Source organism: Ceratotherium simum, chromosome 3 (assembly GCF_057802395.1).
Source record: "Ceratotherium simum simum isolate JZ-2026a chromosome 3, ASM5780239v1, whole genome shotgun sequence".
NCBI lineage: Eukaryota > Metazoa > Chordata > Mammalia > Perissodactyla > Rhinocerotidae > Ceratotherium > Ceratotherium simum.
In genome coordinates, this window is record NC_141902.1 from 67,152,750 (window position 1) to 67,166,261 (window position 13,512).

The 13,512-nt window shown below is 40.2% G+C and overlaps 1 protein-coding gene across 2 annotated transcripts in view; it reads right to left on the reverse strand.

Moving 5' to 3' along the window:
- EDC3 (enhancer of mRNA decapping 3) overlaps nucleotides 1–11,527 on the reverse strand; it is a 58,835-nt gene extending 47,308 nt beyond the window's left edge. Inside the window, exon 1 of one of the 2 annotated variants that reach the window (XM_087428702.1) lies at nucleotides 11,450–11,527. The gene's annotated coding sequence lies outside the window, so the exon portion shown is untranslated. Of the gene's footprint in view, nucleotides 1–11,393 lie in introns of both variants that reach the window. The other variant, XM_004421813.3, reaches the window with a different exon arrangement.
- Nucleotides 11,528–13,512: the final 1,985 nt, after the last annotated feature.

Consider the following 13,512-nt stretch of genomic DNA (forward strand, 5'->3'; position numbering starts at 1 on the left):
AGAAAAATTAAAAGAAGATTTAAATAACGGAGTGATGTACCACATTCATGGATTGAAGAGCTTAATGTTGTCAAGTCTCCAAACTGATCTACAGATCAAATACAAATATCAATAAAAATCCCAGCTGGCCTTTTTGGAGAAACTGAAAAACTGCTTCTAAAATGTATATGGAAATGCAAAACAGAATAGCCAAAACAATCATGAAAAAGAAAAAGTTAGATGTTCTACACTACCTTATTTTAAGATTTACTATAAAGCAATAGAAATCAGTGTGCTATGGGTGCAAGGATAGATAAGCAGATCAACAGAACAGAGTCCAGAAACAGACCCACACACATCTGATCAACTGACTTCTGATCAACGTACCAAGATAAATCAATAGAGAAATCAAAGTATTTTTCAATAAATGGTGCTAGAACTAGAAATATATGAGAAAAAATAACCTATTCCTATCCCACACCAGATACAAAAAAAATTAATTTGCAATAAACTAAACTTAAAAGGTAAAACTAAAGCTACTAGGAAAACAAAACTAAAATAGCGTAGTGCCCTTGGGGTAGGGAAAGATTTCTTAGACAAAACACAAATAAGTACTAATCATAAAAGAAAAAATCTGATGAATTACATTTCATCAAAATTCTAAAGTTCTGCTCATCAAAAGTCACCATTAAAGAATACAAATTGGAAGAAGTGCAAAAAAGATGCAGTGAAGCCAGCTGGTGGCAATTAGAGCAATCCATTTGAGAGATGATGGTAAGTGAGAATTGGCAGAATCAATGGAGACGGAAAAACTGATGGATTTAAGACCTATCTATAGGTGGTGGTTTGAATTTGGTGATGGTTTAATATCATAGGTAACGGAAAGGGGAAAAAAATCACCGTTAAGAAAGTAAAAGGTGAACGGAACACACATAATCCCACAGCCTTTACACAGATACCATTGTATTGTGTAATGACAGCAGCAGCAGTAGCTAGCATTTATTACATACTTACTATATCCTCAGGCACGAGCTAAAACTTTAAGGGCATTCTTTTCTTTAATCCTTGTGACGATTCTATGAGGTAGCTACTTTACCATCTCATTTTACAGATGGGGAATTTGCAACAAAGAGATTATAGTGGACATTTTACATACTTGTAACCACAGCATAAAGTCAGCTTCTGGCATATTTTCCACATACATATTTGTACATACTATTTCATTGCATTCACATATCACGGTTTTCTTCTCACTGGGCATTTAGATTACTCCATTTTTCATAATTATAGTTAATGCAGCAATGATCAATTTCATTTAGTGCTTATCTTAAATTATTTTCTTAGGATAGAGCCTCAATCAGTCAAATCATCATTTTACTATATTACAACATACCAGAGCAGAAAACTGTTTTTTTCCCCAAGCCATTTTTTTTGGAAACCAAATCATTCTCTGGATGAGTTTAGACAGTCATACATTTAAAATAATGGTATTGTAACAAAATATTTAGGCAGATATTCCATATAACTTTGTCCTATTCCAATGGAGACTACCTCCCAGGCAGCCAAGCACTTCAAGAAAATTTCCAGACTTCTGATGACAAAAAGATGTTTCTGTCCTCTTCTATTATAATCACTCCAAAACAAGAGGAAAAAAAAGAGAAAAGGTAGGGGCCGGACTGGTGGCATAGTGATTAAGTTCATACGCTCTGTTTCAACAGCCCAGGGTTCACAGGTTCAGACCCCTGGCGCGGACCTACGCATCACTCATCAACCATGCTGTGGCAGCATCCCATATACAAAATAGAAGAAGATGGCCACAGATGTTAGCTCAGGGCCAATCTTCGTCACAAAAAGAAAAAGAAAGAAAGAAAAGGTAAGCCATAATCCAGGAGGAAATAGTCACAATAGCTAGATCTGATAAAGGACTTGTATCCAGAATATACAAGGAATGTTTACAAATCAGCAATGAAAAGAAAACAACAAGTTTTTTTAAAGCAGGCAAAAGAAGTTACCTGAATGGCCAATAAACATGAAAAGCTGTTCAACATCAATTAATTATCAGGTAAATGCAAATTAAAACATGAGACAACCCAAATGTCCATGATGGATGAACGAACAAAATGTGGTATATACATATGATAGACTATCACTCGGTCTTAAAAAGGAAGTTCTGCAGGCCCTGTGGCTTAGCGGTTAAGTACGCGCGCTCCGCTACTGGCAGCCCGGGTTCGGATCCCGGGCGCACACCGATGCACCACTTCTCCCGCCATGCTGAGGCCGCGACCAACATACAGCAACTAGAAGGATGTGCAACTATGACATACAACTATCTACTGGGGCTTTGGGGGAAAAAAATGAGGAGGATTGGCAATAGATGTTAGCTCAGAGCCGGTTTTCCTCAGCAAAAAGAGGAGGATTAGCACGGATGTTAGCTCAGGGCTGATCCTCCTCACAAAAAAAAAAAAAAAAAAAAAAAAAAGGAAGTTCTGATATGTAACACAGATGAACCTTGAAGACATTATGCTAAGTGAAATAAGCCAGACACAAAAGGACAAATCTTGTATGATTCCACTTATATGAGGTTCCTAGAGTAACCAAACTCAAAGAGACAGAAAGTAGATGGTGGTTGCCAGGGGCGAGGGGAGCAGGTTATGAAGAGTTACTGTTTAATGGGTACAGAGTTTCAGTTTGGGACAATGAAAAAGTTCTGGAGATGGATGGTAGCAATGGTTGCACAATGTTAGTGTACTCATTACTACTGAACTGTACACTTAAAAGTAGTTAAAATTGTAAATTTTATGTATATTTTACCACAATAAAAAAATCAAATTGGAAAAAAAAAACCACACTGTTAAGATACCATTTTACACCCACTACAATGGCTTAAAATTAAAAGGACTGGTAAGTAACACCAAATGTGTGTGACAATGTGGGGTAACTGGAACTCCCTTACATTGCTGATAGTGCAAAATGATACAACCACTTGGGAAAAAGTTTGGCAGTTTCTTATAGCTATACACACCTATGATCCAAAATTTCATTCCTAGGATTTACCAAGAGAAATGAAAACATATTCACAAAAAGACCTGTACACAAATGTACGTAGTAGCTTTATTCACAATAGTAAAAACTGGAAACCAATTATGGTATAATTATATAATGGAACACTACTCAACAATAAAAAGGAATAAACTACTTATGCTACAACATAGACGATTCTCAAAAACTGAGTGAAAGAAGTCACAAAGATGAGTATATCTCATATGAGTCTATAAGAATTTCTACAAGAGGCAAAACTATTTTATAGGGAGAAAAATCAGAAGTGATTGCCTCTAGGGCGAAGAATTGATTACAAAGGGGCACAGGGGCTTCTGGTGTAATCTTTGCTAATGCACTAGTTACAAGGATGTACACATTTATCAAAACTCACTGAATTGGGCACTTAACATCTGTGCATTTTATTGTACATAAACTATATCTCAATAAAAAAGGAGGAAAAGTATGTGTAGCCAACATAACCACCACATAATGCCACAGAATATTTAGCCAGTCCTCCAATATAAGAAAAGATTAATTGCCTAGAAAGGTTTTCCACAAAACAGAAGATGAAAATTCACACATAGGGCAGTTTACCAAGATGTCTATTAGGCATCTCATAAATGTCCAAGAGAATTCTTGATTTCTCCAGCCCCATGCTCAACATCCCCCAATTTGTTCCTTCTCAAGCCATTCCCATCTCAATAAATGGCCCAACAACATCCACCAAGTTGCTTAGACCAAAGAAAAGAGTCATCCTTGATTCTTTCCTGTCCTTCATCCTATACATTCAATCCATCAGCAAATCCTAGTATCACCATCTTAAAAACAGGTCCATTTCTCTCCATCTCCACTACCGCCTTCCTAGTCCAAGCCACCATCATCTCATGATTGCAAGAATCCCCTAACCAGTCTCTGCTCCCACTCCTGCCCCTCCCCCTTCAATTCTTTCTCTACACAGCAGCCAGAGCAAATTTTAAAATGTAAATTAGTTGTCACGATCCTGCTTAACAACTGTACTTATAATGAAGTCCAACTTCCTTTCCACAGACTATAGGCCCTACATGATCTGATTTCTTCTAAGCTTTACAGCTTTATCTCTCACCACTCCCTTCCCATTATGGTCAAGACACACTGACCTTCTTACTGTTTCTCAAACATCAAGCTTGCTCCCTCCAGAACTCTACAACAGGCATTCTCAGAACACTCTCTCGCCAGCTCTGTGAATGGCTAGTTCTATCTTATCTTTCTGGCATCTGCTAAAATGTCACCATCCCAAAGAGGCCTTTCCTGCCTACCCAGTCTAACGTAGCTACTCCCCATCACTCTCCAACACCTCACCTTCTGTTATGATATCAAAATGAATCACCACATGAATTATCTTGTTTGTTTATGTTGCACGTGTCACCCCACTAGAATGTAAGCTTCACAAGGGCAAGGGACCATGTCTATCTTGTTCAGCCAATAAGAGTGCCTAGAATGGAAGAGGAGCTTAATAAATATTTATTCAATAAATAAATGAGTTAGATATAATAAATCTGACAGAAGTTAATCACTCAAAATCTAGAGTATCTAAATATATCTAAATGCCTTTGCTCTTCTTGGAAATGGTTCTAAAAATAAAATATCCTTTAAGCATACTCTATGCAAAATCATATCTATATTAGATATGAAATCTAACATTGCTCTACACACAGAAGGAAGTCAGGAAATAGCAGATGAGTATAAACATAACACACAATATTAAGTACAAAATGAAATACTGGCTTAGTGTTTTCCATGAAAAACAGAAAAGAAATAGAATAGCATTTCAAGTTGTTTTCAAATATTAATTTCAGAAATATACCTACATAAAATATAGAGTCTAAAAAAGCATATAAAGGAGCAAAAAAGCACTCCAGTGGTGAAAAGAATATTTTCCATCAGAAACAAAAACCTAAAGACAAACACAGGTAGTTCTCTAGCAATCTGAGCAAGTATCACAAAACTATGCTGACAGAACAGAAAATAAAAAAACAATGCATTAGCAGGCTCATCCTTAAAAGTTTTTTTTACATTTTAATACAGAAAATTTCAAACATACACAAATGTTGACAGAACAGTATAATGAACTGTTGCATCAATCCATCACTGAGTTGCAACAATCATCAATACATCTATAGAATTTAAGAGATCGGGTGAATTTCCAACGCAACTCAATTTCCACAACACCGACAATGGTAAAAGGCATAAAATACACATACTTGAGGTTTATTTCCACCTTCCTGATCAGCCACATCTACTCAATGTCACAAAAGTATAAAATTCTTTTCCTATCATTTATACCCCATCATAATCCTACTCTGACGCTTATTTTAATAATTTTATTTATTTATTTTTTCCCCCAAAGCGCCAGTAGATAGTTGTATGCCATAGCTGCATGCCATAGCTGCACATCCTTCTAGTTACTGTATGTGGGATGCGGCCTCAGCACGGCCGGAGAAGCAGTGCGGCGGTGCGCACCCGGGATCCGAACCCGGGCCGCCAGTAGCGGAGCACGCGCCCTTAACCGCTACGCCACGGGGCCGGCCCTGAAGCTTACTTTAGATAGATTCAGAATGAAAAGCTGTAATAACAAGAATTTTAAAAATACCAGAAATTAATCAGAGGTGAAAAGAGTTTTACTTCTTCATTCAACATGTATCTTTAAGACAGTGATGTCGTACATTCAAGTTTATATTATGTTAATAACTGAGTAGAATTTTTAATAATTTTAAAATTGGATTGCTTGTTTACAAGTATGTATTTTTCTATTTAGTGCTATACGAATAGAAACTTTTTAAAAAGAAACCACTCAATGTGTAACAAACTGCCCTTTCCTTTTATTATCAGAAACCTCCCTCTACGTAAAATACAACATTAATGCATTATTCAAAACTCATCACATAAGTTTACCGTATAAAGAAAACTCCTGGGGCTGGCCTGGCGGCTTAGTGGTTAAGTTTGCGTGTTTCGCCAGGGTTCGCCAGTTCAGATCCTGGGCGCAGACCTACTCACCACTCATCAAGCCATGCTGAGGCAGCGTCCCACATAGAAGATCTAAAAGGACCTGCAACTGGGATATACAACTATGTACTGGGGCTTTGGGGAGAAAAAAGAAAAAAAGATTGGCAACAGATGTTAGCTCAGGGCCAATCTTCATCAAAAAAAAAAAAGAAAGAAAGAAAACTCCTTTATTAACTGAAAACAGTAAATCTAAAACAAGAGGAATGCCACCATCTGGGTTCCTAATCAGATGAATACACTAAGGAAAGAGGCTTCATCAATTATACGGCTAACACCATGTCAAAAGAAGAGCTACAGCTGAAGCAGGAGATCTAGGAGGTACAAGGTGAGACCAACCTTTGATGCCTTTTATTTTCTACTTTTCTATCAAGGTATAACATACACAGCAAGTCTACATATTTTAAGTGTACAGCTCAATGAATTTTTACATATGAATTCCCCCATATAATCACCACCCAAGTCAAGACACAGGATATTTCAAACACCCCAGAAGGTTCCACTGTGTCCCCACAATGGTAGCCATTATTCTGTTATCTACCACGAAAGATCAGCTTAGACTGTTTTTAAATTTCATATAAATAGAATCATAAAGGTTCTCTTTTAAAGTGTTTGGCTTCTTTTGCTCAATGTTACACCTGTGAGATTCATCCTTGTTGCTGCATGTAGCAATAGTTCATTCTTTCTCATGGCTATGTAGTATTCTATTACATAGCTGTGCCTCAATGTATTTATCCATTCTACTGTTGATAGACAGTTGGGTTATTTCCAGTTTGGGGGCTACTATGAATAAAGATTTAAACATTTTTGAATATGTCTTTGTGGTGGACAAATGTACTCATTTATGCTGGGCATATTACACAGGAAGTCAGAGTAGATGTGAGATTATTTTGCTCAAATGCTGAACTATCAGGCTTTCCAGACTACCAAATTGCACACTAAGTATGAGACTTGACTGTATCATTTCTCTTCTAAGGTTTTGGATAACAAAGTCAAGTAGCCCTAAATGGTCTTCCACCCATATGCCACTGAGGCAGTTGCCAAAATGATCCATAAACTACACATAAACAACTTGCCAATTACAGACCTACTGAGTTCCATCTCAGCTGTCACATCAGACAGAAGCACAGCATTCAGATCCAAGGAGCAACACCTTGATCGGCTAAGGACAATTATAATCAACAGCTGTGAATAAGTCAGTGGTTAGTTATGCATTTCTGAAAAACTAGGTATTTTCCCACACATCTATCTGGAAAGGTGTCTATAGAACCAAAATCTTGGGAACGAGCGAGATCTTAAAAGAAAACATCTAATACAATCCTAATACTAACTCCCTATCTTCCATAAAACGCAGCAGAATGAAAAGGGCATGGACTTCTGAATTCGGACATCACAGGCCCTGGTTCACTTCTGGACTTCACCACTTACCAGCACTATGACCCGGGGAAATCATCCTAACCTGACTCTCCATTGCCTCAAATATAAAACGGGAATTATATCAATTATACCACCAGCTCACAGAACCATTGTGAGGATTAAATGAGATAATCTATACAGGTTCTACCATATAATTAATTTTATTTCAAACGTCTCCTTTTAGCAGAAAGAATACTGGCCAGATAGGAGACCTGAGTTATGGCCCTAGAAAATCATACTGTGAGGGCCACCGCCCTTCTCACCCAAACAAAACTAAAGAAATGCCTGAATTACCTCTACAACATCTTGGAAATGAAGTCCCAATCTTCAAACCAGAATACACATATCCCTAGGGGCACATAAAGACATGCAAGCAAGGGAATCAATTTCTATACTACTCTCATAAACCTGATCTGCCCAGATAACTGGATTATCAGTAAAAAATTTTCAACCACAAAATTTATTACGTTAGGACAGGGGTCAGAAAACTACAGCCCATGGGCCAAATTTGGCCCACTATCAATCAAGTTTTATTGGAGCACAACCATGCTCAGCTGTTTGCTTATTGTATATGGCTGTTTTCACACTACAATGAGTTGAGTAGTTATGATAGAGACTACATGGCCCACCAATACTACCATCTGGCCCTTTACAGAAAAAGTTTGCTGACTCCTGCTTTAGGATAAAATTCTGTGGGAAAAGTAGAATGGATACAAGTTTAAATAATATGAAATGGACAAAATTCCAGACCAAACAAATTACCAAAACTGACTCAGAAGTAACAGAAAATCTGGATAGACCTATATCAAGTAAACACATAAAGAAATTGGAAAAAAAAAAGAAAGAAACTGAATTAGTAGTTAATCTTCAAACAAAGAAAAGCCCAGGCCCAGAGGACTTCCCTAGTAAATTCTATCAAACATATAGAAAGAAATAATTAACAATCCTACACAAACTGTTTCAGAAAAACGAAGAGGAACATTTTTTAACTCATTATATGAGGGTAGTATTACTCTGATACTAAGGCCAAAGACATCATAAGAAAGGAAAACCTCAGACCAATAACCCTTATGAATACAGACACAAAAATTCTTAACAAAATATTAGCAAATTGAATTCGGCAACATATAAAAAGTATTATACACCATAACTAAGTGGGGTTCACTCCATGAACACACGATTAGCTTAACACCAGAAAATCAAGCAATATAACATACCATTTATATATATACACATCTTAGAGTTATTTTAATATAAAAAAGGTTATTGGTATATTTTAAAAACATCACACTGCTATTGTATTTAGATAACTTTGTATTTTTAAAAAGTCAATACTTACAACAGGTCAGGAATTACATCCTAAACTATTTTAAATTAAATATATATATTTTTATCCCCCCCAAAGCCCCAGTAGATAGCTGTATGTCATAGTTGCACATCCTTCTAGTTGCTCTATGTGGGACGCGGCCTCAGCATGGCCGGAGAAGCGGTGCGTCAGTGCACGCCCGGGATCCAAACCCGGGCGGCCAGCAGCGGAGCGCGCGCACTTACCCGCTAAGCCACGGGGCCGGCCCTAAATTGAATATTTAAACTACTTAAATTTCTAATGAAAAATTTCAGATGCCAACTTAAAAGTGTGTAAGAGATACACAGATTTTCCAACGTTTTGGACACTCTCAAGCAAAAATGTTTTACGATTACTGACCCTGAATATACCTGAAATGACAAGGGGAGAAAGAATCACTCATGCCAAAGCAACTCCACCATATCTTCCGCCAGCCAATAGAAAATCACTTTTTAAAACATTTAACAAATTCCAAGTCCTTTTAACTTCCACCTCCAAATTAATTTACTTTTGTAGAGTACCCAGACCCAAACCTAATATTCCAGGTGTGAGCCACCCAGTGCAGGGGTCAAGTGATGCAATTATTCTAGATTTTACATTTTCCTAATGCAATCTACTACTGCAGGTCACATCAGTTACTCTCACAGCCTAACCACACCACTGATTCAGATGACAGACTCCACATATTTTCATTACATGAACCCCAACTAAGTCACATCTGTACCTTTATTAACTGGTATGATTGAATTTTTGGACCCAAGTGAAATTCCTCATGTTTATATGATCCTTCCATTTCATTAAACTGCACTGGGCAAATCTTGAGATTAACCAGATGATACTTTCTCTCTTCACTTCATAAAGGCAACAAATTTGATACGCATACCCTCCAGGTAAGGCTTCAAATACACATTGTGTACAAAGAAAGTGATAGAGCCTCAACGGAGATTACCAGAATCCCAGCTGTCAATTATGTCTATAAATTAAACCCCTCCAGACACAGATGCTTATGATTCCATCTAGTTTTACCACAACCTGGAAACTGCCCCCATCTAACCGAACAGGTCATCATAAAAGACTTAACAAATGCCTTACTAAAATCCTGACACACTGTCACTATGGTTACTATACTCCTTTGGGATACGAATTTGGATGTCCTGTCCTGTTCTGGCTCAATATAGAAGAACTAGTAACCCTGCTCCTCTGGCTGATAAGAACAGAAAAATGACATATTTTCCACTTTGCATTAATTACTGAATCTCAGGAATCTCAAGGATCTTAAACATTTTCTAGTCTAATGTTTGTCAAACTAAAGATCTTTAGCTGTCAGACCCATTACGGACAATCAATTCAGTAAGCTGCAATCAACTTTTTTCTCTTAATGAAATAGAAAATGTTTCAAAGGGCATCATACGTAGAAAGGGTAAACTTTTATTTCCTGCGTGTGTGTGCCTACACACACACTGTGCATGCAGGGGGCACATTGAGTCACAACATAAAACGTACCTAACTGTGGGTCACAGGTCAAAAAAGTTTGAGAAACACCTTGCTAGTTCCACAACTTCCTTGTTGGGTAGGGCCGACAAGGAAGCTCCACCAAAAAGATTCTTAGTAATCAAAAAGTTGTTATTTGTAACCACCTTCACCTTACACTAGAGAAACAAACAGGAATTTTGTGCTCAGTATACTTAAATTGCCATTCATTAAAAAACAAGACTAGAATCCACCTCATCAGGTTTCCAGTTGCAATACTGATCTGCTCAGAGACAGTCACTTATGTTTTAATGGGATTAAGACATACTTGATAGACAGCAGACTGAAATCAGTTTATTCTGCGGCTAGAGAAGAAAACAAAAACCATTCTGCGCCTCGAGTTCTTCGTCTGTAACCACAGGAAAGGACTGTTAGGACTCCTAGCTCCAAAATGACGAGATTTTATTGAAACCCAACTGGCCAAGCACTATGCCTCCCACACACCAAAACACTTTAACCAGTCAACAAGTCAATTATTGATAAATTCAATCAATATCACACACAGAGTACTGATAAGAAGAGCTCAGATTTACATCAACAGCAGGAAAGAAATCAAGCGGAATTTCCCAGGATTCAGCATTAGCTGCGCTCGAGCAGGTATCATTCATTTCTCTGCCACTCTTGCCTCTCACACCCCAGTTCACCTCTGTCCTCAAGCCATCAGTCACGGTTGTGGCACTCGCGCTCTTCCCTGCCACCCTACTCCACCATGCAAAAGGAAACTGAGCATGCAGCAGTGAGTGCGCGAGCTGCAGCAGCCCCCAACCAGACTGAACCAAGAGCCTAGGCCGCTCATGCCTCAGGTCTCACACAATTCCCAGACTATTTAGAATCCCGCCGGCCTCGGCCTCGCATCACAAACCACAGCCCTGCCGCACCCCCAGTACCTGGCCGCCTGCGCACCCGACGCGGCCCGCAGCTCGCGCCCGCCTCTGTAAGGCTCTACAAGGCCTGGAACCCCGAAGCCTAAAAGCCAAGCCGCCTGGCAACCCCGGAAGCCCCCTCCGCGAGCGCCCACAGACCAGCCGCCTCCCCTCACTCCCACCTCCACGCCGTCTGCCCCGCTCCTCCTGCGCACACCGCACCAGGCCGACCCCGCACCTCGAAAACACCCAGAGACTGAGGGGGTTCTCCACACCAACCCCCACAGCCACGGCCCCCGCCGCCGGAAGCGCCCCGCTTCTCCACGCCACCGTCGTGAGGTCACTTCCGGCGCGACGCCGTGGACACCCGAGGGCGGGCCGTGGAGGGGCGGGGCGCCCGGGAAATTTGAAAGCTTGGGAGAACTGGGCTAGGGCCAGCCTTGCGGCCTTCCAGAACCGCGCCCCGGCGGCTATTTTGCGTGCCCCGCCTCTTTATATCGGGTGGAGTGCTGGTTGGAGTTGAGGTCCTGCCTCCCTCCCCTGCCCAGATTCCTGGGGGCCTCCGCTGTCTCTTGCGGTCTTGATGAGAAGCTGCGGCTTTTCCTCCACTCCCCTTGCGCTAGTCGCCGGACAAGAGCGGAGGATTTTGTGGCGGAGGGCTGGTGACGTGGACACCAACCTTGATCATTTGCATCTGGGGGACGCAATAAGTAGGCTCCCGCGACGGAATAAAGGAAACAAGAAATTCTCTTCGTGGTTGATCTTCCAAGTTTCTCAGCTTCAGCGCATCTCGGGTTAGTGTCAGCCAGTTTGTGCTTGACTGCCCTCCTCCCGGTACTCGCTACGCGGGAAAGCGCCACTCTCCTCCCCATGGCAGTTTAGAGTCTTGATTTTGAAAAAAGCATGCGTTTATGGCCAACTCTGAGTGTAATGAGGAATTTTAGAGCCTAAAATTTCCAAGGTCATCTTGAAGCCTGCTTTGGGAACCACTGCTTGGGCAGGCAGCATACAGTAGGGCAGTGGTTCCAAACTTGGCTCTACAAAATCAGTTGAGGAACTTTATAAAATTTCCTCTTTCCAGGGCCTCTCCCCTCCCTTCCCCCATCAACAGAAATTCAGTTTTAGTAGGTCTGCAGGGGCCCTGGCATCTATTATTTTAAAGGTTCTTTCCAGCCAATTCTTTGCACACCGCAGGTTTGGGTGCAATTGGTGTATCAGACTCAGGGTTGAATCCTAGCTCTACCTTTTTTTTTTTTTTTTTTTTTTAACAAACAAGCTGTGCAACTCTGGAGATAATAGCTAACACAGTTGCTGTGAAATTAAATGCGATAATGTGCACCTGAACATGGCTGATATTCCTAAAAAAGGTGGATGATACTCTTGTGCCTTCCTTTGGTTAGGCTTCTATAGTCCACTCTAAATGATTTTTTAAACTCACAGGAGAATCAGTCTTCCATCGTGTGGTTGTTTGCTGCAAGCACTGCTGTAGCCCCAGAGGTCAGTTGGATGTAATGCCTACCCTTACATCAATATCACCTTGCACAGTGACTGCCAAATAGTAGGCGCTAAAATAAATGTCTGTGGAATGAATGAAAGGATTGTCCTAAGACCCCCTACATAGACTTTCCCCAGAGCTCAAACTGGAAAGCTCTAGTCAGATCAGCAGTCCTAGTATTCAGCCATTAAACTTTCAAAAAGAGAGCAACAACTGCCTTAATTCCACTAGTGAATTGCTCTGCTTGGAGAATTCCGCTGTATTGTTTTTGGACTTTGACCTCACGGAAGGATCAATCACCCAGTCTTTTGAGTCTTTTAGTGCTTTTAAGCATTACTGAGTCTCTCATTTGGCCTACAAGGAGTGGCAAATACATTCAGAATCCGAAAGAACATTGTTTTCTCTAAACTGTGTCTCCATTCTTCTTTCTGTAGGGCTGGTCATCTGAGAACCTCAAAGATTCTCTCTGAGAAGGCGATTGTTTCCAGACCTGAGCACAGAAAAGTTGCTCTCATTAAGTTCTTTCAGAAACCACAAGCCAGTGGCATCCGGCAAAGGTTCTTAAAAATACACATTCTAGGCCTCTCTCTCAGATAGTCTGAGTCAGTAAGTCTAGGGTAGCATCTGGGAACCTGTATTGTAATAAGGTCCTCAGGGAGTTCTGACGCTGGTGGCTAGAAAACCATACTTTTGGAGCCACAGCAAGCTCTTTGCTTAACGTTAGATGGAAAAGCCTGCTAGCACCACCATTCCCTCCCCAAGCCTCCCGCCACCACCCCATGCCCAAGTCACACACACAGATTGAC